The following is a 26,583-nucleotide window of genomic DNA, read 5'->3' as shown; positions in this document are numbered from 1 at the left end:
CTATGGGAGAATTGAGGGCTTGCAGCAGGTTAACCAGTTTAGGAGGAGTGAAGCTGTGAAGAGTTTTGGACACAAGGATAAAAATATTAAATCAAGGCTTTGCTTAAACAGAAGCCAATAGTTAGAGAGCACAAGGATGTCAAGGGGGCTGTTGTGAACAAAAAGATGGGCAACAGAGTTTTAAATGGCCAAATGTTTAGCGGTGAGGATGTAGTGAATAACCAGGAATGCATTGGTATAGTTGAGTCTCGAGATACAGTTTTCTTTTATTCATTCAGTGGATATGGGTGTCACTGGCTCTGTTAGTATTTATTGCCTTGTCCTAATTGCCCTGGAAAAGACAGTGGTGAGCAGATGGCTTGAGTTGCTTCATTTTCTAGAGGGGTAGGATACCCATAATGTTGTTGGAAAGGAAGATCCAGGATATCGACTTTGTGATAATGAAAGAAAACCGTGACATGATTCCAAATCAGTGTAGTGTGAACTTTGAAGGGGAACTGTGTGTTGTAGTGTTCCACACGTCACTGCCTTTGTCCTTCTAGTCAGTAGAATGAGGATTGCAGTGGAAGATGAGTTGAGACTGGCGTGACCAGGATCAAGGGAACAAGAGGTGGTTCTCTTGGAGAAGAAGAGATCAGAGAGGCATGCAGGGACACAGGAGGGAAATTCGAGAAAAATGCAAGTTCAAGGCTGGGGTGGAACATTACAGCAAAATTGATCGGTCTCTTAGTGAAAAGGCAAGGTAGGACAGGGCAGCGAATGCAATCACACTGATGTAAGTGAACTCCTTGCACTTGATGTTTGAGATAAAGGGAGAGGAACACGATAACGATTTTATAGGGAACTAGGACTTCAATGATGGAAGTATGGGTGTGATTGAGTCAGTAAATAGCTGACAGAAATATTGAGGGAAATGGAGCTCCAAAGACTGGAGTGTTAAGATTTTGAAAGTGCATTTTCAAGTGAATTAAGAAGTAGATTTTTTTTGCTAAGAATATATACAGAAGAAAATAGGTCTGGGATATGTAGGGATATGAATCGTAAGTGATACAAGGACTTGATCTGTGATTAATATGATGGCATTAACAAAAACAATGAGAGATGGAAAGGCAAAAAGGACTAGCCATGAATATCTTTTTGGGTGTTTACATGGGGGGAATGATTTAAGGAAGATTATCTGAGGTGAGTAAACTCATGTAAGTGTTGGACAAACTATGATGAGTTAAGGTAAAATTTAAAATCAGTAACAATGAGAAGTTAGTCAATGCTGAATCTGAGTGTAGAAAGAAGTGATGATAATATGGTGAGAAAATTTCTCTCATGTTTCAGAATCCACTTAAGAATGCTGGTTCTGAAAAAGAAGTGAAGGAATGGTGGAATAAGTTCAGATTGTCAAAGGAGGAGTAGGTACCAGAGAAAGAAATATTGTGTTATATGTCACAGCTAGTATGCAGTATAGTTTTAACAGACATGTCTGTGAAATCATCACTGTATCATAGCATATGACTTAAGGATAAACAATCTCAGAATCCATGTTAAGAGAGAGCATTTGAAACTTAGTATGACATGATATAACCAAATAACCTGTGATGCTTATATCAGGAACTATAATTAATGACTTATGAATCTTTTGATGGCAGGTTACTCACATTTAGTTCTTTTATTACAGGAAGTAACATAAACACTATCACACAAGTAATAAATGTCCTGTTGGAAGCAAAGCCTTCACCATATTGGCAATTCAATCAGGGTCAGATCAAAGTGTGATGTCTTCATGCCTTCATTATGATATTCTTCATAACTCAAGTGATTGAATATATAAGCAAAAAGAGAGGCCTCATTAGGTTGGAAATTTGTCATCACTCTTCACCCATGTTTCTGTTAAAGTTGTAATGTCATTACAATAATCAAAAACAAGCTTATAAATAGCAAGGAGAGCACAGCAGTTCAGGCAGCATCCAACGAGCAGCGAAATCGACGTTTCGGGCAAAAGCCCTTCATCAGGAATAAAGGCAGTGAGCCTGAAGCGTGGAGAGACCTTTATTCCTGATGAAGGGCTTTTGCCCGAAATGTCGATTTCGCTGTGCGTTGGATGCTGCCTGAACTGTTGTGCTCTTCCAGCACCACTAACCCAGTATTTGGTTTCCAGCATCTGCAGTTATTGTTTTTACCTTATAAATGGCAAGGTCTTGTTCACAAGTAAAAAGGGATTCTGGAGTGAAATGTGCAGATGTGTGGTGAGAGTTAATCTGCTGGCAGTGTATGGGGCTGAGTTAGAGAGGAAGAAGATTGGCAAGTTTAAATCCCAGTAGACTCATTAGGGAGAAGGCTGAAGAGAGATAGGAATCAGGGCAATAGCGGTTCCTGCTTGTAATGAGCAGGTGGTAAATGCTTTGATAGGTCCATTGAAGGATGCCAAAAACAGCAAAACTGTGAGTCAAGCATAGGACAGTAGCAAGGGAATCACAATGTCAAGAAGTATTTCAGGATTCAGCAATTCAAAGCAGTAGGCTCCTTTGCACAACACTATCCATGAAAATCATGTTAGGCATCACAATTCTGTCCTTTATTTTTTAAAAATTACTAAACATTTTTCCAATTAATTCTGCTTTCATCATATTATGTTTTCATTGTGATATATGTGACTATATTAGTTATAACCAGCATCCTCAGGACACAATTGCCATCAGTTCCTAAATGTTCACAAGCACAGAATTTTGTTTTGAGGATTTTGCCAATATTTATCCACTATTTAGTTAGTTATATTGGATCAGTTTTTTCTACGATGAATACTAATGACAGAGGAGATTAAATGGTTTGACTGAACAGCAAAGTTCAAAGAATTGTACATTTCGCACTTAGAAGAATGGAGATGGTGAATTCAGTCAGTTAGATAGCTAGTGTGTGGCTTAAAATAACACCATAAATGCAGATACAATTCCCATAGCATTGGAGGTAGATATGGATTCTGCCTTTTCACTCTGTCTTTCAGAGTGGAAAGCAATAGTGACCTGCCAAGAAAATGGCTCCAGATAAAACATCAGCAGCCAAGGACCTCTCTGAGCTGGAGCACACATCACACAATGTTTGAAGCAGATCACAAACTTCATAATAAAATTCACTGTCACATTAAATAGTTCCTCATGAAAAAAAACACTGAGGGCAAAATAGGACAAAAGGTGATTCTGTTTGTTATACCTCAGGAACAACTTCACACACACTGTGCAAGATTCCCTTGGCCTTGGTGACCCTACAGGAAATTCACATAGGGATAGAGTTTGGCTCAATTAATATACATGTTAGAACAAAGCCTGCCTGCACTTTAGCATCAAGTTTCCCATTTTTGAATTAGCAACGCATTTAGCAGAATCAAGACAGCCTGAATTAATTCACATGGAAAATTGGATGTGGTCCTTATGGTACTTGACTGTGACAAAAGAAGTTAGAAGACTTTTTTTGGTGCCAGCTGGAGTGCTGAGAAAAGTTGTTGATTGCGACCTGATTATTATCAGCTACATCAATTAATGGTGATTGGAAAGGGGCTGAGAACTGAGAATAGATGTGGTTTAAATAAGGAGGCAAAGGAGCATTCCTTACAGTAATGTAAGCTTTAAAAGAAACCTGTTGGTTTCTAAAGAGTGCTTTAACAGTTCAATTAAAGATGTATCATTTAAGGAGGATTAATCCTATCAAAAATTGCCATTACCAGAAAATATCTAGGAAGGAAGTCATTTGGACTCAAATCTTATGGCTGTGACATTTCAGGTAGCCATGTGGATCTCAATAACATCAGCCAGGATACAGTTCTTGTAAAACTCGAACTTCAGTGAATGAAAAGGAAAACATAGCTGCATACTCTTGTTGGAAACTGAAGTCCCTTTTAAAATTGAGCTCCTGTAGTATTCTATATTTAGTATTTCCTATGTAACATGAGATCTCATTTAAACATTTCACTAACCTTCTATAAATAAGATTTGTCATGAATTATTAATTGCAGTGTTTGGGAAAATAATAAGTTTTGGTTCTGAAAAAGAAATGAAAATTAATGGAGGTGGGCATGATAACCATAGCCATCCTGACATCATAAGTAGCTTCCCATTGTCATTGGCTGAAAGGGTTTAGACAGGTGATTGACACAACAAAGATACACAGCACCCAAAATAGCAGAGACAGATGGCAAGAAAAGAGGAGAGAGAAGATCCAGGGAAATGAGTCACCAATTTCTTGGAATTTCCCCTACCTTAACCTGAAAAAGACTGTTACTCCTAAAGAATATTACCAATGGCTGTTTAATATCAGGATGGACACTCCATCACTCCAAACCTGCTCTTATATACTCGAGAGTAGCTTCACAATCAGGGAAGTGTTTTAACCTGTCATTGTTATATTCTTTTTTTATATAATTAACTAATCTATCTAAAATTCTGCTTCTTGACAAACTCAATAAACAATTAGCAAATTACACATAAATGGTCAACTACCTTTGTTAGGAAATGATTCATCAACATCAATACTCCACTTTGATAGCAAACACAAGTTAGCATATTGTTTTTATTTTAATACTGTTTATTCCCTGGGCATGCCTTTCTTTGAGGTGCTGATTGAAAGCCTGTTTTGTAAAATGTGGATGGGCTAGGTATGTTTTACAAATGACACATGGGGCTAAAATGACTCCATAGTGTGAGATGCTGCATTTCTGGAGCTTGTGAGTAGGAAGCTTGCTATTGTTTCCTAAATGATGTGGAGATGCTGGAGTTGGACTGGGGTGGACAAGGTCAAAAGTCAAACAACACCAGGTTATAGTCCAATTGCAATTTCAAATAAACCTGTTGGACTGTAATCTGGTGTTGTTTGATTTTTGACCATTTCCTAAATGGCACTGACATTGCTCAGAAGAGGAAGGCCAGAGACCTGGACAGTCCTGCTGCACAGAATGAAAGTAGGATCAGGCAATTTGACTTTTCAACCCTGGCCTTTGGCGTCAAGGTCACTAATGAGCAATGAGATCGCTTATCTCATGGCAACTCTGAAATTCTGAAAGGATTTATATGCCACAATATGCAACCAACACAGTCCAGGAGATGATCGGTGTCTAGTGTCTCTTCTAGTGCTATGACTGTGGCAGTCACTACTTCTATGGAGGTGATACCCTGTCACTTCATTGATGGAGTTGTTGTGCAGAGTCCAGTGAAGTGCTCTTTCTTCATTGGTGCTTGTAATGAAAAATAAGCTTTCCTGGTGTTACTACAAATAAGATTTGCATCTTATCAATACCAACAAAAGGAATTCTGAAGGAGGAAAGGAATAAAATTCACTTCTGCACTATTTTTCTCTTGATGAAATTACATTTGGTACTGGACAAAGCATGCCAGGCCACTGTGCTATATGGTAATGTAAGGACTGTTGCTATCATCCTCATTAAATATGGGATTACAGCATGGCCTGCTTGGTTTAGTATGTTAGAGAAGAACCACTTTCTGATCTATTGAGAAGAGTGATCTAGTAGATAAGTTTTTTCACACAAAGGGTGCTGTGCGTATGGAATGAGCTGCCAGAGGAAGTGGTGGAGGTGGGTGCAATTACAACATTTAAAAGGCATCTGGATGGGTATATAAATAAGAACGCTTTAGAGGGATCTGGGCCAAATGCTGACAATTGGGACTAGATTAGGTTAGGATATCTGGTCAGCATGAACGAGTTGGACTGAAGGATCTGTTTCCATGCTGTACAACTCTATTACTCTATACAGTTCACTGCCAATTTGAAACCAGTGACAGATTACACTGATATGAAAGACATTGTTACACCAGATTTGCAGAGGACTAGATGTTGGGTCTCATGCGGTCAGGATCCTAAGCTGTTTTGCTCATAATTCTGTATGAGGTCATCATTGTGGGTAGTATAATGCTAGTCCTGAGTGCTAATCCTTTCAGATCCACATACAATAGAAAACTGTTGATATATACTTTGCCAGGTTCACTTCTCAGGACACTGCAATCTAGTGGTAGTATCCCTACATCGGGACCAGAAGGCTTGCGTTCAAGTCCCATCTGCTCGACAGCAACGTGAAATAATATCCCTGAACGTGTAGATTGGAAAATATTTTAAGTGTCACAAAGACTATAGTGAACACATCTAATTATCTCCCTTAAAGAAGTACACTCCTCCTACCCTCTGTTATGACTCATAGACAGAAAAAGCTATTTAATTTTGAGGTTCCAAACTAATAACTACAGGGAGAGGCTGAATAGACAAGGGCTATTTTACCTGGAGTGTTGGATACTGAGGGGTGACCTTAAAAGGATTAATAGAATTGTTAGGATCATGGAGAGGGTGAAAGGCCAAGGTCTTTTTCCCAGGGTAGGGGAGTCCAAAGCTAGGGGACATTGCTTGAAGTTAGGAGGGGTAAGATTAAAAGGGACCTAAGGGGTGTCTTTTACACAGAGTGTGGTGCTTGTATGGAATGAGATGTCAGATGAAGTGGTGGAGGCTGGTACAATTACAACATTTTAAAGGAATCTGGATGTGTATATGAATTGGAAGGATTCAGTGTGATATGGACAAAATGCTGGCAAATGGGACTAGATGGATTTGGGATATCTGGTCATCATAGGCGAGTTGGACTGAAGTATTTGTTTCTGTGCTGTATAACTCTATGACGCTAAAACTTGACAGATTTGTAAATCAATTAATGAGACTTTCTAAATAACACAGTTCTCTAAGCCATTGATGGGTTGAAGGTCATTTTCTACCGGGAACTGGCAGCACAATATTTGAAGACCTGTTGTTTATTCACCTTGCACATTCAGCAATTGTTTCAGAAAGTAATTTCACAGTCTAGCTGTGGATGAATGAATCTGTGTAAATTGTATAAATTGTATAAAGATGTTGAGAAAGATCACTTAGAGATGTAGTATTTCATTCTCACAAATATCTAGGGACTGCATCCACTTCAGATATCTTCAGTCATCTTCCTGAGAGACCTAGTGTACAAATGAAAGGATAATACCTACAGCAAATAGATTATGGCTGGATTAATCTTTAGTATAAATGGCATAGAGTCACAAAGATTTTGACCATAAGGACGCAAATGAGATAATCTCCTGTGATAGGTTTATTGCTGTGGTTGTTATGCAGTTTCATTTAAACAGCATCGTTAACATAAATAATAGTCCTTTCCAAGATTTTCCTAAAGTAAATAAATTCATCATATATTCAGACAATTATGCTCAGTAAATTGATTGAAATATTTAATTTACTCCTCTTTCAGCCTGCAATTACCTCCCTGAGTAAGATTGAACTCTACAAGCTGTCATTAATGCAGTCTGCATTGCAGAGTTGATCAGATTGTTTTCTCAATCACAACACATGATTGTGGAAGGAAGAAAAAAATGTTGGGTTTAATGACCCAATTGTGCTACCTAATTTCCATTCATAGGATACCCAGTCAACATTAAATCCACTTTCCTATTTACATCAATCTGTTCATGTAGTCTTGGCCTCGATGGCATTTAGTTATCGACCCTTAATTGCCCTTGCAAAGGTCAGGTGAGCTGTCTTCTTTGAGGGCTGCAATCCTTGAGGTACATCTGCATTGCTGTTGGGAGTGATTTCCAGAGTTTTGACCCAGTAACAACAATATAGTTATCAATCAGGATTTTGTGTGGGTTGGAGGGGAACCTACAAGTGGTGGTGTTCATATGTGGCTAGTCCCCCATGAGTCTGAATGGTGCTATTGAACAACATTGCTGTCACTGAGCTTTGGTAGTGAAGGAAATGAATGTTGAAAGGTGTGGATGAAGTGCCAATCAAGTGGACTGCTTCATCCTGGATGGTGTCAAATTTCATGAATGCTGTTGGAGTTGCATCCATCTAGGCAGGAAGTGAATATTCTATCACACTCTGATTTGTTATGGAAGACAGGCATGGAGTCATAGGAGGTGAATTATTCAAAGCACGTTTCTGACTCACTAACCTGCTTTTGCTGCTACAGCATTTACATACCTTGTCCACATCAGTTTCTGGTCAGTGGTAATCTCCAGGATGCTGATAATAGGAATTCAGGAATTGTAATCCAAATGAATAATCAAATGGGGATGGTTAGATGCTCTCATGTTTGACATGGTAATTGTCTGATATTTGCATGCCACAAATGTTATTTGTTCCTTATCAGTCCAAGCCTAGATTTTGACCAGGTGTCATTGCATTTGAAGCACAGACTGTCTCAGTACCTGAGGAGTCATGAATAATGGTGTACTGCATGAAATCATTGATGAACATCCCCACTCTAACCCCATGCTGGACTTTGGGTCAATGATGAAACAGTTGAAGATATTTGGGGCATGATACAACATTGATGAACTCCTGTGGAGATATCCTTGAGCATGGATAACTGACCTCTAACAACTGCAGACAAAAATCTACCTTGTGCAGGTATGACCTTCAACCAAAACTGACTGTCCCTCCAGACTCCAGTTTTATCTGGTGCTTTCATGTCATAATTAGACAAATGGTGCCTTCATATCAAGAACATTCTTAAATCATACCTGGTGTTCAACTCTTCTTTTTTTCCATGTTTGGATCAAAGTTGTAAAGGGGTCACGATCTGAGTGACCCTGGCAGAGCCTAAACTGAGCATCAGTAAGCAACTTATTACTGAGCAAATGCTACTTGTTGGGATTCTCAATGAATGCAAGTAAGGAACATTTGTAATTAAGGATGACTTTAATCTGCATATAGATTGAGAAAGTAAAATTACTAATAATAGCATAGATGTGGAAGTGCCAGTATTGGACTGTGGTGGACAAAGTTAAAACTCACACAACGCCAGGTTATTGTCCAACAGGTTTATTTGAATGTACAAGCTTTTGTCGCCTCACTCCTTTGTAAGATACAGAACAAGTTCTGGGGTGTATATGGTATGGTTTTCTGAAAAAAATAAGTTGAGAACCAACTAGAGAACAGGCCACCCAAAGCTGGATATTATAAAATGAGGAAGGAATAATTGACAATCCAGTTGTGTGAGATCTGTTGGGGATGAGTGGCCAGAATATGATAGAATTCCTCATCAAGATGAAGAGTGGCATAGTTGATTCTGAGACTATGGTCTTAAATGTAAATAAAGAAAACTATAATGTTATGAGGCAAGACTTGGATATGATTGATTGGGGAATGTCACTTAAAGGGATAACAGGGTAAAGGCAATGTCAAACATTCAAAGAATACAAGTGTCAACTGCAGCAATTGTTCTTTACTGTATGGTACAAAAGTAAAATGAGAAACGTGAATAAACCATGGCTTACAAGGGAAGTTATAGTAGGAGAAAGTGAGGACTGCAGATGCTGGAGTACCAGAGTTGAAAAATGTGATGCTGGAAAATACAGCAGGCCAGGCAGCATCTGAGGAGCAGGAGAATTGACGTTTCGGGCATAAGCCCTTCTTCAGGAATGAAGTTATAGATAGTACTCAAGGAAAAGCACACAAATTGACCAAAGAAAACCAACAGGAGTAGAAGCCATTTAAAATTCAGTAAACATGGATGAAGAGATTGATTAAGAAAGGGAAAATGGAGTATGAGAGTAAGCTTGCTGGGAACATAAATAATGACTGTACAATAATTTTCTATTGGTGTGTGAAGAGGAAAAGATTAGTGAAGACAAATATAGATCCCTTACGGTCAGAGTCAGGGGAACTTATAATGCAGAACAAAGAAACAGCTGGTTAACTAATTACATCCTAAGGTTCTGTGTTCACAAAGGATACCACAGATAACATGCCTGAAATGTTGGGGAACATAGAATTTAGTGAGAGGGAGGAACTGAAGGAAATATTACTCGGTAAATTGTGTTGTGGAAATTGATGGGATTAGTGGCTGATAAATGCACAAGCCCTGATAATCTACATCCCAGAGTATTTAAGGAAGTTGCCCTAGAACTATTAGATGCATTGATGGTCATCTCCCAACATTCTATTGACTTTGGAACAATTCCTACAGATTGGAGAGTAGCTAATGTTACCCCACTATTTAAGAAGGGAAGCAGAGAGAAAACCAAGAACTATAGACCAGTCAACCTGATATCGGTAGTGGGGAAAGTGCTAGAGCCAATTGTGAATGATTTATTGGCTGAGCACTTGGAAAACCGTGAGAGGATCAGACATAGACAGCATAAATTTATAAAAGGGGGATCATGTTTGAGAAATCTACTGGAAATCTTCAAGAATGTAAATCATAGAGTTGTCAAGGGAAATCCAGTAGATATGATTTATTTGGATTTTCAGAAGGCTTTCAACAAAGTCCATGTTCAAGATTAGCTTGTAAAATGAAAGCACTTAGGATCGGAGTACTTATATTGAGATCGAGTAAAGATTTGATTGACAGACAAGGAAACAAAGAGTAGGAAAGTTGGCAAGCAGGAATCAAATGAGTAGGAATAAATGTTTTTCTTTCTGAATAGCAGGCAGTAACCAGAGAGACACTGCAGGGGTAAGGATCCCAGCTATTCACAATATATTAATGATTTGGATTAGATAACTGATTATGGTGTAATATAATTTTGCAATTGCTGATAGCCCACACGATCTCATTCATGTCCAGCTTTGTTGCTAGATCTTTTAGAAATGTATTCAATTTCGCACAACAGTAACACCACCTTGTTTGATAGCAGGTTATACAAATATGATGACAGTTCTTTTTGTCTCTACAAATATTGTGTCACCATCATAAAAATATGTCATGAGCAGTTCCATTTGCAGTAAGTAGATTGGTGAGGAAGAGGTCACATAAGATTTTCCCTCCTGTTGGTTCTGCCGCGAATCCTGTCCTTTCAGACTCAGTTAGTTCAGTCAGTATTGGTGCAGCAACATACTTTGATGATGGACCTTGAGATCCTTTACTCAGTCAATTGCCACCCTCAGTGTTTCTTCTAATTGCTGTTTGACATGGAGAACGACTGGATGAGTCTGGTAGGTGGCAATAGCAGGAGGTTTCTTTACCAATGACTGAGCTAATGGTATGAGACTTCATAAAGCTGAGGGTCAATTTTGAGGAATTAGACTTCTTACTGAGCTGCCGCATCTGGTGGATGTCCGGTCAGCAAAAGGAGACAAACCCAGTGGTGATTTAGCAATATGTGGGACATGGTCTTTGCAGATTCAACAGGGCAGTATTTTGCCACTTTCATTTCCAGAGTCCAGATCAAAGCCAGGTTAATCTGGTCTTATTCTGCTGGATAGCTTTCTTGGCCAATCAGAGGCTATTTAAGTTGTTGTGAGTCAGATCTAAACCAGACCAGGTAAGGACAGGAGATTTTCTTCCTTCAAGAAAGAACCAGGTTAGCTTTGGTAATGCTCCACAAGGGTTTCATTTTCACAATAATGTTAACTTTTAATTCTGGATTTACTAATTTAGTTCAATTAATTATGCACTGGCCATGCTCAGATTCAAGCTCATATCACCTAAGCATTAACGTGATTCTCTGGATTACTAGCTCACTGATATTACCAGAGCACTATTGCAAACTCTAATCAAAATGCCAATGATATTAAAGTTAGAAATCACACAACACCAGGTTGTAGTCCAATAGGTTTAATTAGAAGTATTAGCTTTCGGAGCGCAGTTCCTTCATCAGGTGGCTGTGGAGTACACAATTGTAAGACACAGAATTTGTAGCAAAAGTTTACAGTGTGATGTAACTGAAATAATATATTGAAAAATACCTTGATTGTTTGTTGATTCTTTCATCTGTTAGAATACCATGATAGTTTCACTTCGTTCATATGTAAATCATAAAACCTTTTTTTAAAAGTTACGTTCTCAGGTTAACTGTAACAATTGGTGTTAGCCAGTCAATATGTTGAAGGTGTTAGCCCCCTGTGTCCTCTGTCTGTGCCATAATGTTTAGACTGATTCTAATCTAAAAAGTGAGAAAACAGAGTCTTACATGAATTTATGCAGTTTTTGAGTAAAGTACAATGTAACTCTGCAAGTAAAAATTCATCCCACAAACATATAAGTATATGTGTGCATGTGGGTCTTTGTGTGTGTGTTTGTGTATGTGTGTGTATGCATGTGTGTGTCTGTCTGTCTGGTGTGGGGGGTTGTGAGTGTGAGATAGAGTGTCTAAGTTTGTGAGGAGGTGCATGAGTGAGTGAGGGAGTGTGTGTGTCTGAAGGAGTGGGTGTGTGTATCTGGGGTGGGGGGTTGTGAGTGTCTGTGAGAGAGAGTGTATATGTGTGTGTGTGAGTGTAGAGTGGTCTAAGTCTATGAGAGGATGCATGTGTGAGTGTGGAAGTGTGTGTGTCTGTAAGGGTGTGTGTCTGAAAGGGTGTGTGTGAGTGTCTGTGTGTGTGTCTGTATATACATGTGCCCATGTGTATGTGTGTGTATCGGAGTGCCTGTGTGTGTGTGTGTGTGTGTGTGTGTGTAGGAATGTCTGTGTGTGTATGTATCGTGCAATGGTGGTCACCTGTAGTGTGACATAAACCCAAGGTCCCAATTGAGGCCCTCCCAATGGGTATGGAACTTAGTTATCAGCCTCTGCTTGACCACTTTTTGCTGCTGCCTGTCCTGAAGGATGGTCACCCGAAGGTCCGAGGTCGAATGTCTTGGACCGCTGAAGTGTTCCCCAACTGGGAGGGAACATTCATGTCTGATGATTGTTGTGTGATGCCCATTCATCCGTTGCCATAGCCTTTGCTCGGTTTCCCCAATGTACCATGCCTCAGGGCATCCTTGTCTGCAACGTATAAGATAGACATCGTTGGATAAGTCACATGAGTACATGCCACGTACAAGGTGGGAGGTGTCCCCATGTGTAATGGTGGTATCTATGTCCACACTCTGACATGTCTTGCAGTGCCTACCGTGACAGGGTTGTATGGAGTTGTCCTGAAAGCTGGGCAGCTTGCTACGAACAATGATCTGTTTGAGGTTTGGCGGTTGTTTAAAGGCAAGCAGTGAAGGTGTGGGGAAGGTCTTCGCTAGGTGTTCATCATCATTGATAATGTGTTGCAGCTGTGGAGTTAGTCCACAGATCAGCCATGATCTCAACTAAATAGTGGAACAGGCTTGAGGGACTGAATGGCTATTCCAGTTCCTATGTTTCTACAGGGCACAGATTTGCAAATAACTGGCAAAGAAATTCAGCAAGATTTGTAGAGAATTATTTTCCACCCAGAATGTGATGGGGATCTAGAATTCATTGTCTGAAAGGGTACAAGAGACAGAAATCATATCACATTTTCAAAATGCATGAATAGGCACTGCCTGCAATGTTCCGGACATTGAAAGTGGGATCAGATTGAATGACTCTTTTCTCACCTGACACAGACAAAGTCAGCTAAATTTCCTCTTTCTGTGTCTGAATGTTTTTCATATTAAGAACTAGAAATGGCATTCTTCATCTTGGTTAAGATGTAGAATTTAGCTTCTACTCGTGCCAAATTGAGTAAAATGATTTTTTAGATGCTATGCTTCATTAAAGCTAAGTTTAGTGAAACATGATTTGTGAAACCATTCAGAAATGACAGGAAGGTATTATTGCATCCCTAACTAGATCTTTCTAATATTAAAGTGCTTTGACTAAGACACCCCATAAAGACCTTAATGAATTTCTCCATGCAATCAACAAATCTAGGAGCTGCAAAACAACACTAAATGGACTGAAAAATGTGGAATAATTAAAAATGAAATGCATTGTCCCTGTTAACGGTGTCTATATTTCAGAGCTTTGCAAACTCTCTTGTGCTGTCGCGATTTGAAACATATTGTCCTCAAAAGACAGTTGAAAATTCTTTATTCACCAAGTCTTATATACATATTTTCACACATAAGTTATCTACATACAAAGCAATGTTTAATTCATCTTACAGCAAACCTTGCCAGAATAGCTGAAGAGATGACAAAAAAGTGAAAGAACTGATTTGAAATAAGACAGGAGGGTAGGACCATTAGCAATATAACAACTGAATGAAAAACAGGGAGTGCTAGTGAAACATACAAATCTCCATCACCTACAGTTTTTTGCTTTTATTATAATGACTAAAAAAAAACAAGGAAACTCAATGAAATCTGATGATGTCACAGGTGTAGTCACAAGATAAGTTTGTAAACAGCTGAAGTTATCTTCAGAATTATGTGAGAGAACACAAGTGTCGCATTCTCAACTTTCCTCCCAATGCACAGTCTAGGCCTGTTGAATTGAACTGGTGCTAGCCTATTGACTCAAGACGCTGGATATATATTTGGAATGAAGCGCATTTTGAATGAGCTAAGGAATGACAAGCCTTTCGATCATACTATGATCAGCTGCTGCTTAGTCAACTGGTACAAAACTGCTCATCCTTCACTACCCTGTTAAGAAATGTTGGTAGAATTTTCTGAGTTGTCACAGTTAACCTGAAAGGCAAGGAAATTCTGAGTGCTGCTGAGGTACATTGAATCAGAATATGATCAAAATTGGATAATTCTTTATGTTTTCATAAATTTATGCCACTGATGATGAGTAGTTAGTTACTTAATACAAACTTAGAATTAGTATTTATCATTTTCCTTGTTGAGAATTTGTTAAATAAATTTGTTGACTCCTGTTACATCCATTCAAGATTCTTTCGTACATTGTAGACAAAGCATATCTTCTGAATAAAAAGTAAAACAAAAGCCCAAAACTGCCTACAATATTTCTAATGCAGTCTGACCAGAGTCTTATACAAGATGCTAAGGATTAAGAGATTGGGTTGTGATTCTTTCCTAGTATTGATGTAAAAACTGTATTTGAAGTCAGCACACTGACTTGTCAATGTCAACTTCGTTTACCTACATTATTGACAGGACAGAATATTGCAGCAGGATTCTGGAACATTTTGTGATCACCTGATCAAAATAAGTATTGAGGGAGGCATGGAAGTGCTAAATAGGAACAAAAGGTCTTGAATCTCTCAAGGTAGATCAGAGAAACATAGCCCTGCAATTCACCCCTTTGAGTAAAGGATGCTGGACTGTCTGAACTGAGTGAAAAGTGCACTGTGTTTAGTTCCACCATGATCAGTGTATGGCAAGGTAAAAAATTCTCAACTACATTGACAGACTTCAGAGGAAAGCATCTCCAGATGTGTTTGTTTTGTGCTCTTCAAGCTTATCAAGAACATGTTAGGTTAGTGTGACATTTCATAAGTGTACTGGGAATTATTTTTGCCTGTCAGTTTCTTCTTACTTTACACTCTCTAAATTCATCTCATCCACCTGATATCACCTGTTTTCATGAGGGCACAGAGAATCTTATCACATTAATGCAACTATTCATACAGTGCAGTTCATTAAAGATACAGTGAGACAAACTGATATAAACAGGGATAGGCATAGTATTGGAAAACAAACATTAACATGAACGAAAATATCATTCTAACTATGCAGATTCTGAAAACAGAAAGAGAATGCAACACAAGGTCATGTAGATGGCAATAGTGAATTGTTTCTCTGCTCTGGTTAAAGCAGAATTGTAATGCCCCAGATTGGACACAGCACAGTTGGAGATCATTTGACCTGTTTCTTCTGTGCTGGTCCATTGCAAGATCAATTCACTGAATACTCCTCTTGCCTTTTCCCTGTAGTTCTGTATTTTTTTTCTTCTCTGATAAATATCAAATTGAATCTGCCGCTCTCACACTCTCAAGCAATACCTTCCAAATCCTTGCTGTTTAAAGAAGCATTCCCTCATGTTGCATTTGCTTTTTTTGTGTGGCTATCTCCTTAAACCTTTGCTCACTGGTTTACAATCACTGGAAGCATTTGTTTATCCATTTGGTCAGGGCCCTCATGATTTTGAAAACCTGCAACAAATCTTAATCTTAAGCAACATCAATATATTTTAGATGCTGGGAATCTGAAATAAAATCAGAATATGCTGACCATCAACAATAGATTCATCATTAGTCTCTTAGTACATTTTTTTAATGTTATGGATTCCAAATTTCACCATAGAGGGATTTCAACCCAGTTTCCTGGAACATTACATGGGTCTCTAGATTAATACTCCTGTGATAATACCGCAAAGCTATTGCCTCCATTGATCCATGAATGGAGGTAATGGTGACCTTCTGTAATGTCATGGAACTGTTATTAACTGTCAAAAGAAAATTCACTCACTAATGTCCTTTATAGGAGAAAATCTTAATCAATTTAGCTTACCTATGATTCCAGACCCATAATTATAGGTTTGGTTGCTAATTACCTTTGAAATGGCTAATAAAAACAATTATTTCAAGGACAATTAGCAATGTCAAAGTAGTACTGGCACTGTCAGAAATGCTTATATCCCATGAAAGAATTTTTTAAAAATGGCTACAAAACTGACTATAAAGCAGAAGAAAGAGAAGAGTCATGAAAAGTAATTCCTTAAACTCTTGAAGGATTACTACTATGAAAGACAGCAACAACAGACAATAAAATGTTAACCATCTTGCGGAATTGATGTTTAAGTAATGCATGATTTAAATATTGAGAATTACAAAATGATATATTTCAGTAAATCAATATGGAGGTCATCTACTCCTTGAAAAATAAGTTTTTATATGGAATAGCAGAGAAAAGAGATATAGGCCAAAGTATTCATAAATCTTTAACAAATAGCAATGCAGGAATAAAAAAAATACAAATTGAAGGAAAGAATTGAAGTTTAATGCTGGAGGAATGTCCTCAAAAAAAAACAAAGGGGTTGTGCAAGATTTATATGAAAACAATATTAGACCACACTTCAGGTCAAATCTCTTTATTGCTAATAGAGACAGGAATAATTTGCAAGGTTGACACCAGTGTTACGAGGTAAAAACAATAACTGCAGATGCTGGAAACCAGACTTTGGATTAGTGGTGCTGGAAGAGCACAGCAATTCAGGCAGCATCCGAGGAGCAGCAAAATCAACGTTTCGGGCAAAAGCCCTTCATCAGGAATAAAGGCAGATAGCCTGAAGGGTGGAGAGATAAGCTAGAGGGGGGTGGGGGTGGGGAGAAAGTAGCATGGAGTACAATAGGTGAGTGGGGGAGGGGATAAAGGTGATAGGTCAGGGAGGAGGTTGGAGTGGATAGGTGGAAAAGAAGATAGGCAGGTAGGACAAGTCATGGGGACAGTGCTGAGCTGGAAGTTTGGAACTAGGGCGAGGTGGGGGAAGGGGAAATGAGGAAACTGTTGAAGTCCACATTGATGCTCTGGGGTTGAAGTGTTCCAAGGCGGAAGATGAGGCATTCTTCCTCTAGGCGTCTGGCGGTGAGGGAGCGGCGGTGAAGGAGGCCCAGGACTTCCATATCCTCAGCAGAGTGGGAGGGGGAGTTGAAATGTTGGACCACAGGGCTGTGTGGTTGATTGGTGCGGGAGTCCCGGAGATGTTCCCTAAAGCGCTTTGCTAGGAGGCGTCCAGTCTCCCCAATATAGAGGAGACCGCATAGGGAGCAATGGATGCAATAAATGATATTAGTGGATGTGCAGGTGAAACTTTGATGGATGTGGAAGTCTCCTTTAGGGCCTTGGATGGAGGTGATTGAGGAGGTGTGGGCACAGGTTTTGCAGTTCCTGCGGTGACAGGGGATTTTGCTGCTCTTCGGATGCTGCCTGAACTGCTGTGCTCTTCCAGCACCACTAATCCAAAAACCAGTGTTACGAGGTTATAACCATCAGGTAAGGCTGACAAGACAGGCTTTTTTTCTCTCTCAAATAGAGAGGGCAAAGAGGTGAACTGGCAGATATATTTAAGATTATGAAGTGCTTCAGTATAGAAAAAAAAATATGGGCCATAACTTTCGGACAGTCAGTTACAAATGCAATAGGAAGTCAGAAGAAACTGTTTTACTCAAAGTCTGATTAGGATGAGAATGTGTTACCATGGACTAGTGGAGGTGAATCACATAGATGCATTTAAGGAGAAGCTAGATAAGTGTGAGGGATTATAAAAAAGAATATGGTTATAGCATTGGATGAAATGAGGTAAGATGAGGCTTGTGCATTGCAAAATCCACAGCACAGGTTTTTGGGATGAGTGAGCTGTCTCTGTTCTGTAATTAGCATGGAATATTGTGATATTGTCTAGGATTTCCCATCAATGGTATTTCAGTAGGTACAACCAAACAGTCCAAAAAGTTTCTTTGCCGCTCAGAGCCGAATTAAATGAAAGGACGCTCTGGATATCATATAAATACAGCTTCTAAATCCGGGTTGTGGATTGTTTTGATGAGATCTGAACTCAGTCAAAACCTATCCACTTGCACAGATTTAAAAGCAGGAGAAGATGTTTCACAGACCATTTTGTTCTATCAATTTGGAAGAAGAATGAAATAAAAAAAACACTTTAGTAAAACCAAAGCAATTGTAAACCAATAAACTGGTTCACTTATACACCAAGTATATGAATGAACAGATCATTGTTTTGCCCAAAATGCAATTTTTATTTATTTTGTAAAATAAAAGTGGTAACAATGCAGCAAGACAATTTCTCCATTAACAAAATCATTCCGCAAGCCAGAAATCACTGAACCCATTATAGACAATGACTATTTTTTTGCTCAGAGGATTTACTTTAACCTATAGATTATTAACTACTCTCTGGCTAGTTTTGAAATAAACACATTATCTCACCCTTTCAGGCTCAAACTACTGACAGTCTTCTGTAAACAGAGAGGAAGGAAAGAATAATGAAGTCACATGTCATATTGTCCTTTGGCAGTTTGTGTTGAGGATTGGTTTGATGAGATGCCTATGAGATCCCTCTCTGCGCTCCCCTCTATTTAAGCAATGGAAGTTATGTTCTCTATTCAGCTTGGAGAAAGTGAGGACTGCAGATGCTGGAGATCAGAGCTTAAAAATCTGTTGCTGGAAAAGCGCAGCGGGTCAGGCAGCATCAAAGGAGAAGGAGAATCGATGTTTCGGGCATAAGCCCTTCTTCAGGAATGAATGAAGCTCTATTCAGCTTGTCCTCCTATTCAGTACTTTTAAATAATGAGAATTTATTATAAGTTAGAGGCTTGAATATTGCAAGATGTGATGGAATATTCAAATTTTCCCAGGGTGATTTGTTATGTGGGATTATGTGATTCCATAATGGCTGCTCTGTGTATTTAAACTTAGAAACACAGAAAGAGGCCATTCAGCCCTTCATGCTTGCACCAACTTTATTCTCTAGTATTGACCTCCTGCCTTTTCTCCATATCACTGCACAACATTACTATCCACAAAACTATTCCAGCCCTCTTGAATGCCTCAGTTGAACCTGCCTCCACTACATTTCACAGTAGTGCAGTCACACCCTAACTACTTACTGTCTGAAAAGGTTTGCCTTACATCACTATTGTTCCAGTTAAACATAATTTTAAATTTATGCTGCCTTGTTCTTGCTTCTTTTACAACTGTAAACTGCTTTACCCTATCTTCTCTGTCCAGCCTCTTCATACTTTTGAAAACTTAATTCAGATCTCCTCTCAATCTTCTTCTTTCCAAGGGGATTAGTCCCAACTTCTCCAAACTATCGTCATACCTGTAACCATTCTGGTAAATCACTTCTGTACTCTCTCCATTGCATTTATATCTTTCCTATAATATGACACTCACAACTGTACACAATACTCCAGCTAAGATCCAACAAGTGTCTGATGTAAGTTCATCATCACCTCCCCTGTCTTGCATTCCACACCTCTATTTGTAAAGACAACAACAAATGTTTACTGCTCTCTCCATCTGTCCTGCCATCTTCAATGATCTGTGCACATACACACCAGGGCCTTCTGCTCTCCTACACCCCCTTTTGAATTGTACTTGCTATTTTCTATTGTCTTTCAGTGATCCTCAAACCAAGGTGCATAACCTCACACTTAAATCACAAGATCATAAGATATACGTGCAGAATTAAGCCATTTGGCCATCAGATCTACTTCACCATTTAATCATGGTCGATATGTTTCTTAAACCCATTCTCTTACTTTTTCTCCTAACCTTTGATCCCCTTACTAATCACGATCCTATCCATCTCTGTCTTAAATACATTCAATAACTTAGCCTCCACATCCTTCTGTGGCTATTTGTTTCACAGATTGACCAGCCTCTGGCTAAAGAAATTCTTCCTCATTTGTTCTAAAGTGTTGTCCCTTCACTCTAAGTCTGTGCCCTTGAGTTCAAGTCCCTCCTACTAGTGGAAATATCTTCTCCATGTCCACTTTCTCCAGGCCTCTCAGTATTCTGTAAATTTCAATTCAATCCCTCCTCATCCTTCTAAACTCCACTGAGTACAGACCCAGAGTCCTCAACCATGCCAAACAAAAGCTTGCATCCCCAAGATCATTCTTGCAAATGTCCTCTGGACCACCTCAAATACTAATACATGCTTCCTTAGATACAGGGCCCAAAACTGCTTACAATGTTCCAAATTCAGTCTGACCAGAACCGTATACAGCCTCAGTAGTACAACTCTGTTCTTGTATTCTAGCCCTCTCAAATCATATGGTAACATCGTTAATATGGTAGCCTTACTAATTGCCCCCCAAATGAACTGGCATATTACCTGCGTAGAATCATGAATTGGGATTTCTAACCTTCAGGTTTCTAAAACCAAAATTGATCTACACATCTATTCTTCGTACAAAAGTGTGTAACCTCATAATTTCCTACATTGTATTCCACCTCCAACTTCTTTGCCCACACTCTTAGCTGGCCCAAGTCCTTCTGCAGCCTCTCCCTCTCCTTAACACTACCTGAGAAAAAGAACAGGAAATTACATCACCAACCCAAGGAAACTTAAACACATAAATAAAAAGCTAGCCATATCACTAGTGTTTCATCCGAAAGCTCATGATGATGTTACTTAGTATGGTGATGAAACGTCTGAAAACGAACCTTCTAGCTCAGTAAGCAAACTTACATCCAGAACCTCACCTGAGCTACAAATCTTCTCAAAACTCACTATTATCTATCCCTCCACCTCTCTGAGTCATCAGAAAATTTAGCAAAAATGTCCTCAGTTCCATCATTCAGTTATTGTTCCAATACTGATCCCTGTAGAGGTCCACTAGTCACCAGTTGCCATCTGAAAAAGATTTTTTTCCCCCATTCTCTGTCTTCTACCAGTCAGCCAATCCTCTGTCCATGCCAATACCTTGCCTCTAACACCATGGGCTCTTTTTTAAATTATTTAGCAGCCTCTTGGGAGACACCTTGTCAAAGGCCTTCTGGAAATCCAAATAGATCAACTTCACTGGTTCACTTGTGTTTAATTTGCTCAGTATCTCCTCAAAGAATTCTTTCAAGTCTTCCACAGTCTCATCTTTCATAGTGGACTCAAATCTAACTAATGACTGAGGTCAGGCTAAATGGCTTAACATTTCACATCTACTGCCTCCTTCCAGTCTTAAGCAGAGGTGTTATGTTACTTCTCTACATCAAACCACATTTGCTACCTCCACTCATCAAATTATTCTAACTTGTGTTCATTTTTTCAAAAACAAATTTAACTTCATAACAGCACAATAACATAAATTAATCTAAAATTCCTGATGAAGGGCCTTTGCCCAAAATGTCGATTTTCTTGCTCCTCAGATGCTATCCGACCTGTTGAGCTTTTCCAACGCCACTCTAATCTAGAGTTGTGTCTTTACACATTGTTCCAAACCAAAACTGGGTTTAGACAACAAGTGTATTGGTCACTTAATTTGTGTCACTGCTTTCTGTATTCACTGAGCTTCAGTGATAGTTTTCTGTTGGCAGAATTTCAATGGCTAGTGTTATAGGGATCAGGCAGGAAATTCTTCGAAACTTATCTTGCTCTGCTGTTGTAACCTCATTGTAACCTGTGGTGTAACCTAATTTCCACCTGCAAATAAGCTTCCCCTGCATAAATGGTGACCTAACAGCAGTGATCACAGCAAATGGTTTGTGATATATTGCCGACAAAGGGAAGGCAGTGCTTGGAAGGGTTCAGTAGACCTCTTCAGCCTTTGTGTGAGCTTTTACTCTGTTACAAACTGACAACTATGCCTGTGTGCAATGTGTTAGCGTTTCTTGCTGAAGCTGACACAGATTTATCCACAACTGCTTGGAAAAGAGTCATACCAACTCAAAACATTAACTCTGTTTCTCCCTCCACAGATGTTGGCAGACCTGCTGAGTTTCTCCAGCATTTTCCATATTTGTTTCAGATTTCAAGCATCTGCAGTCTTTTGCTTTAATTAAATTGTTTAATGATTAATTCTGTGATCTTAAGTTTTCATAGGGGAATAATACTGAAGCAAGCATACACCCGGCCTTGAGATTAGAAAGATAAAGCATCATCTCTGATCTGTGCTTCCTATCAGTACAATTCCCATGCAGGGAATCAGAGTATTATCAATTCTATTTAAGTCAACTTTGTAATGCTCTCTTTAAATACATGTACACTATTAAGACTTTGCTTATGTTGGTCAGGTCCAGCTCGATGAATTGGCAACATAAATGGCACTAGATTAACCACCTGTTCAGATGGAAAAGAAAATCAACAAGGATCTATAATGAGCTATTGATCTGCTCCTGCTCAAACTTGTTTAAGTTGAATTTTACTCCCAATATCTGTTACAGTGTTGTAGTCAATGAGAAACTGCCAGTAACATATGCCTTCAACACTAGAAACATGAATATACCAAAAATGTTTTTGTTTCACCATGCACGCAAAAGAATTGCAATGGATGCAGCTGAAGAGCTACTCTGGAAGTAGTGGCCAATTAAAATGTGACAAATTAGGCTTGATGATATGCTAATTCACTTGATCCATCTCTCATGTTAAGGGGATGGGTAAGATGTCAGTCTATTTTTAGGCCAACTGAGGCATTCAAGTGGATAATCAACTGATATTTATGATACACCTTCACAATTTTCTTTGTTGTGGAGGTAGGGCAGCCATCTCTGTAGTTTTGGCAGCACAGATTGCTGTTGGACAAGATGTAGGAATACCTTGCTTTTGGACTCATCTATGCCTTTACTGCATTCCACTCTAGCTGGCACCCTCTTTCACTCCGCTTGCCTCATTAATCCAGAACACAACACCCATCCTCCACTTTACGGAAGCCTCCCAGCCCATGCTCACTGAAAATCTCCAAACTTCTTGAAAGTATTGGAGATGTATTCAGTTCTTTGTGGGAGAAAGTGAGGGCTACAGATGCTGTAGATCAGAGTCGAGAGTGTAGTGCTGTAAAAGCACAGCAGGTCAAGCAGCATCCGCGAAACAGGAGAATCGATATTTCGGGCATAAGCCCTTCATCGGGAGACCTTTGTGGGGATTGGTTGTAATCCCACCATTGGCCACTACTGTCTTTTGGCACTGCTGGTTCTGCTAATTGACCAGCAAGGTTCTCAGTAGAGACTTTCTGTTCCTGAGGGGCAAAAGTTATCCTCTGCCATAAGTAAGCCCATCTCATGGTATAACCACTGCAGGACAGACAGATCTTACATCAATAAGATGTCAACTAACTTCTAGGTCAGGCAAGGCAGGTAATTCATCACCCAAAAATATCCACCCTGTAACACTGAAGGTTTGCTTTGAAGGCTCATAGTGTACAACATAGTGTACTCTATTGAGTGAATTGCTGTGTTATCAATACAAAAAAAAGTCACAATCTAGGAGATTGGCAACAAATAATGATGCTTATTTAAAGATCCAGTACAGATACAATATGCCAGATTACCTCCTTCCATACCATCACACTTCAGTGATTCTGTGAAAACTAAATGTTATTTGTTGGTGGTTGTATTCATTGCTACATCTGAAGAATTAAATTGATATTATTTTTTAAATCCTACAGATATGATTAAGTCAAAAACGTATTTAGTAGTCCTGTTGAAATCAGAAGAGAATAAACAATTGAAGAGGAAAAGTTAGATGAGTAAGGAGAGAGAATAGGGGAGCGACATGAATTTGACTTGTCTGTCAAATGGCTTCTTAAAGTAAGATGGATTGGATGACTTTCTTCTGAACCATATCATTCTGTGATGCTGTAACCAGATTCAATGCTGTAACACACCACACCACCATGTGAAGTAATATGAATTGTACCTGAGTTCATAACTTTTAATATTTGCCATTGGGCATAAGACTGGCTATAAGTTTAGAATCCATGTGACATTGTCCTCTTCCATTTCCTGAAAATGACAGTTAAAATGTGCTTCATAATTCCCAGGGTGTATTCACAATCTTGCCTGTGTTGATTAGGAGGTACTGAGCAAAAAACAGGTATTTCCTTATGAGGAGTTATGCAAAATCAGAGTTGAGTTTCAGGTGATTTTGTTTCCAAAATGTAATGATTAGCTCGATTATAATATGTAAAGAAATGGACACAGAATGTCTTTTCTTCCTTTTTCATAGAATCCTTACAGTGTGGTAGCAGGCAATTCAGCCCAGCAAGTCCACATCAACCATCTGAAGATTATCCTTCCCCCCTACTCTATAAGCCTGCATTTGCCATGTCCAATCCACCTACTTTGCACATCCCTGGGCACTATGGCCAATTGAGCATGGCCAAGCCATCTGGCTTGCACATCTTTGGAATGTGGGAGGGAACCGGAGCACTCAGAGGAAACCCACAATTACAGAGAGACAGTGTCCCAAGAGTGGAATTGAATCCAGGTCTGTGGCGCTGATGTAGCAGTGCTAACCATTGAGTCACCATACTGTCCGTGTGCTGTTAAAGAGAAACAGCATGTGAATTGGACATATGCGAAGAAAAGAGAAACAAAAAACAAAATGGAAATTGCATATGCATGCAGTCTTGTGCCCATTAACTTTTGAAAAACAAATCAATTTTAATGTGTTTCTTTTCTATAATGGAAAGCATCATTCAGATGCAGGAAGTAAACATACCTGTCAGTTTTCAATCTAGTGAGAGCTATTTGTTCAACACTCCCAAAGGAAGCAGCACCCAGCATGAAAACAGCTATCATCATAAGTTGAAAATGTTTATTTCCAGACCAGTTATTCATTGATGTGTGCTAGCAATGTTGAGTGTTGACCAGCATGTTGCCAACTTTGGTTCAACATTACTTTCATCTGAATATAATGACTATTCAAGATGATCCCAGGATGTCTAAATTAGAGTGCTTCTGTTCTCAATGAAGTGACATAGAAAAAAGAAATAATTGACAGTTCTGACCTTTATTTCTTTTACGTAATAGCTTTAATTTAGAAAGGAAGCAGTTAGTTTTCTTTATTAGCGGAGCATGGTCTGACAGGTTTTTGTCATTAATAAATTGCAGCTGTTTGGTAACCTGAGGGGTTAGAAGAAGTCCAGACAGTACACACTAATTGCATGTTGTTTTTCTTGTTTCTTCTTCAAAATTTGAACTAACTTACATCTGTTTTTTTCTTCTTTATGTTTCAGTCATAAAGGTAATTAACAACCTAAACTTGAAGACAATATTTCTGAAGGATGAAAAATACAGTATGAGTCAAAGTACAACATTGTACCAAAATAGGCTGGAATATATGGTTTCAAAGTGACATGGATCTAACATTGAATAGCATTTTACAATTTGTAATTTTGTCTTCTACCGAATGTTAACACATTGATTGCTTGGCTATAATTTCTGCCTGCTTTCACTTTGACATTGAAAACTCATTTGATGATGAAGATAAAATAAAAGATATGGAAGAGTATAAATTAGTTGCTACTTTTCCTTTGGTTGTGTTAAGCTTCATAAGGACATTGTAGCAGAACAAAGACAGAAAGGAGACAACTAGAGATCAATGAAAAATTAAAAGCTGCCAAGCAACATCAAGATCAGGGTCACACTTGCAGATTGAGCAGAGGTGTTCCATGCCCATCTCAGAGAAACATCATGGATAGCAGTAAATGTTCAGGAATCTTTCAACTTTCATATTCACAAATATAGCCAAAAGTAATGTGAGGTCTTACAATAGGTTTTTGTCTCTAATCAGGATTCACACTTCTGGCCAGTTTTTGTATGTCAATGTGATCATGCATCAATGCATATTTCTCTGGAGGCAAGCCTTCACTTTGTCAATAAGATTAATTTGGAAGCACACACTGATTCAAGCTTGGTTGATGATGGCCAATGTTCAATGACCAACCAAATTTGGTTCATAGCACAATCACGTAGACCTCACCCTGCACTGTGCCATACATCAATCCCATTGTTACATTTGGTGGTATCGCTCTTCACTGTCAATATCCCTTCTGCACTTAAACCCAAGCATTCCACATTCATACTTGACTTTTGCACTTCCCTGAACACAACAAGAAATATTCCTGATAATCCTTTTGATAGTTTGGGTCCAAATCCCTAGAGCTGATTTGTGAGGGTCTTAACTTCCCCTCGGGATCCCTCACAGACTGACTTGTGAGGACAGCTCTGATTTGTTTTGCTAAAACTCCTCATGACGTTCTTCTACCTCTTGGACCAGTTGAGACTCACCTGTGGAAACGTCCATGACCCAAACCTTGGACAGGAAGGACACAGATCCCCATATCATTTTGCAACAAGTGTCAGATTGAATGTGGCCAAACCACTGTGCTCATATCAGATGAAGACCTTGAATGACTGCAGCAGTACTTTCAGAATGACCACAGTCT

This window comes from Chiloscyllium punctatum, chromosome 1 (genome assembly GCF_047496795.1).
Source record: "Chiloscyllium punctatum isolate Juve2018m chromosome 1, sChiPun1.3, whole genome shotgun sequence".
Taxonomy (NCBI): Eukaryota; Metazoa; Chordata; class Chondrichthyes; order Orectolobiformes; family Hemiscylliidae; genus Chiloscyllium; species Chiloscyllium punctatum.
This window is presented reverse-complemented; position numbering follows the sequence as displayed.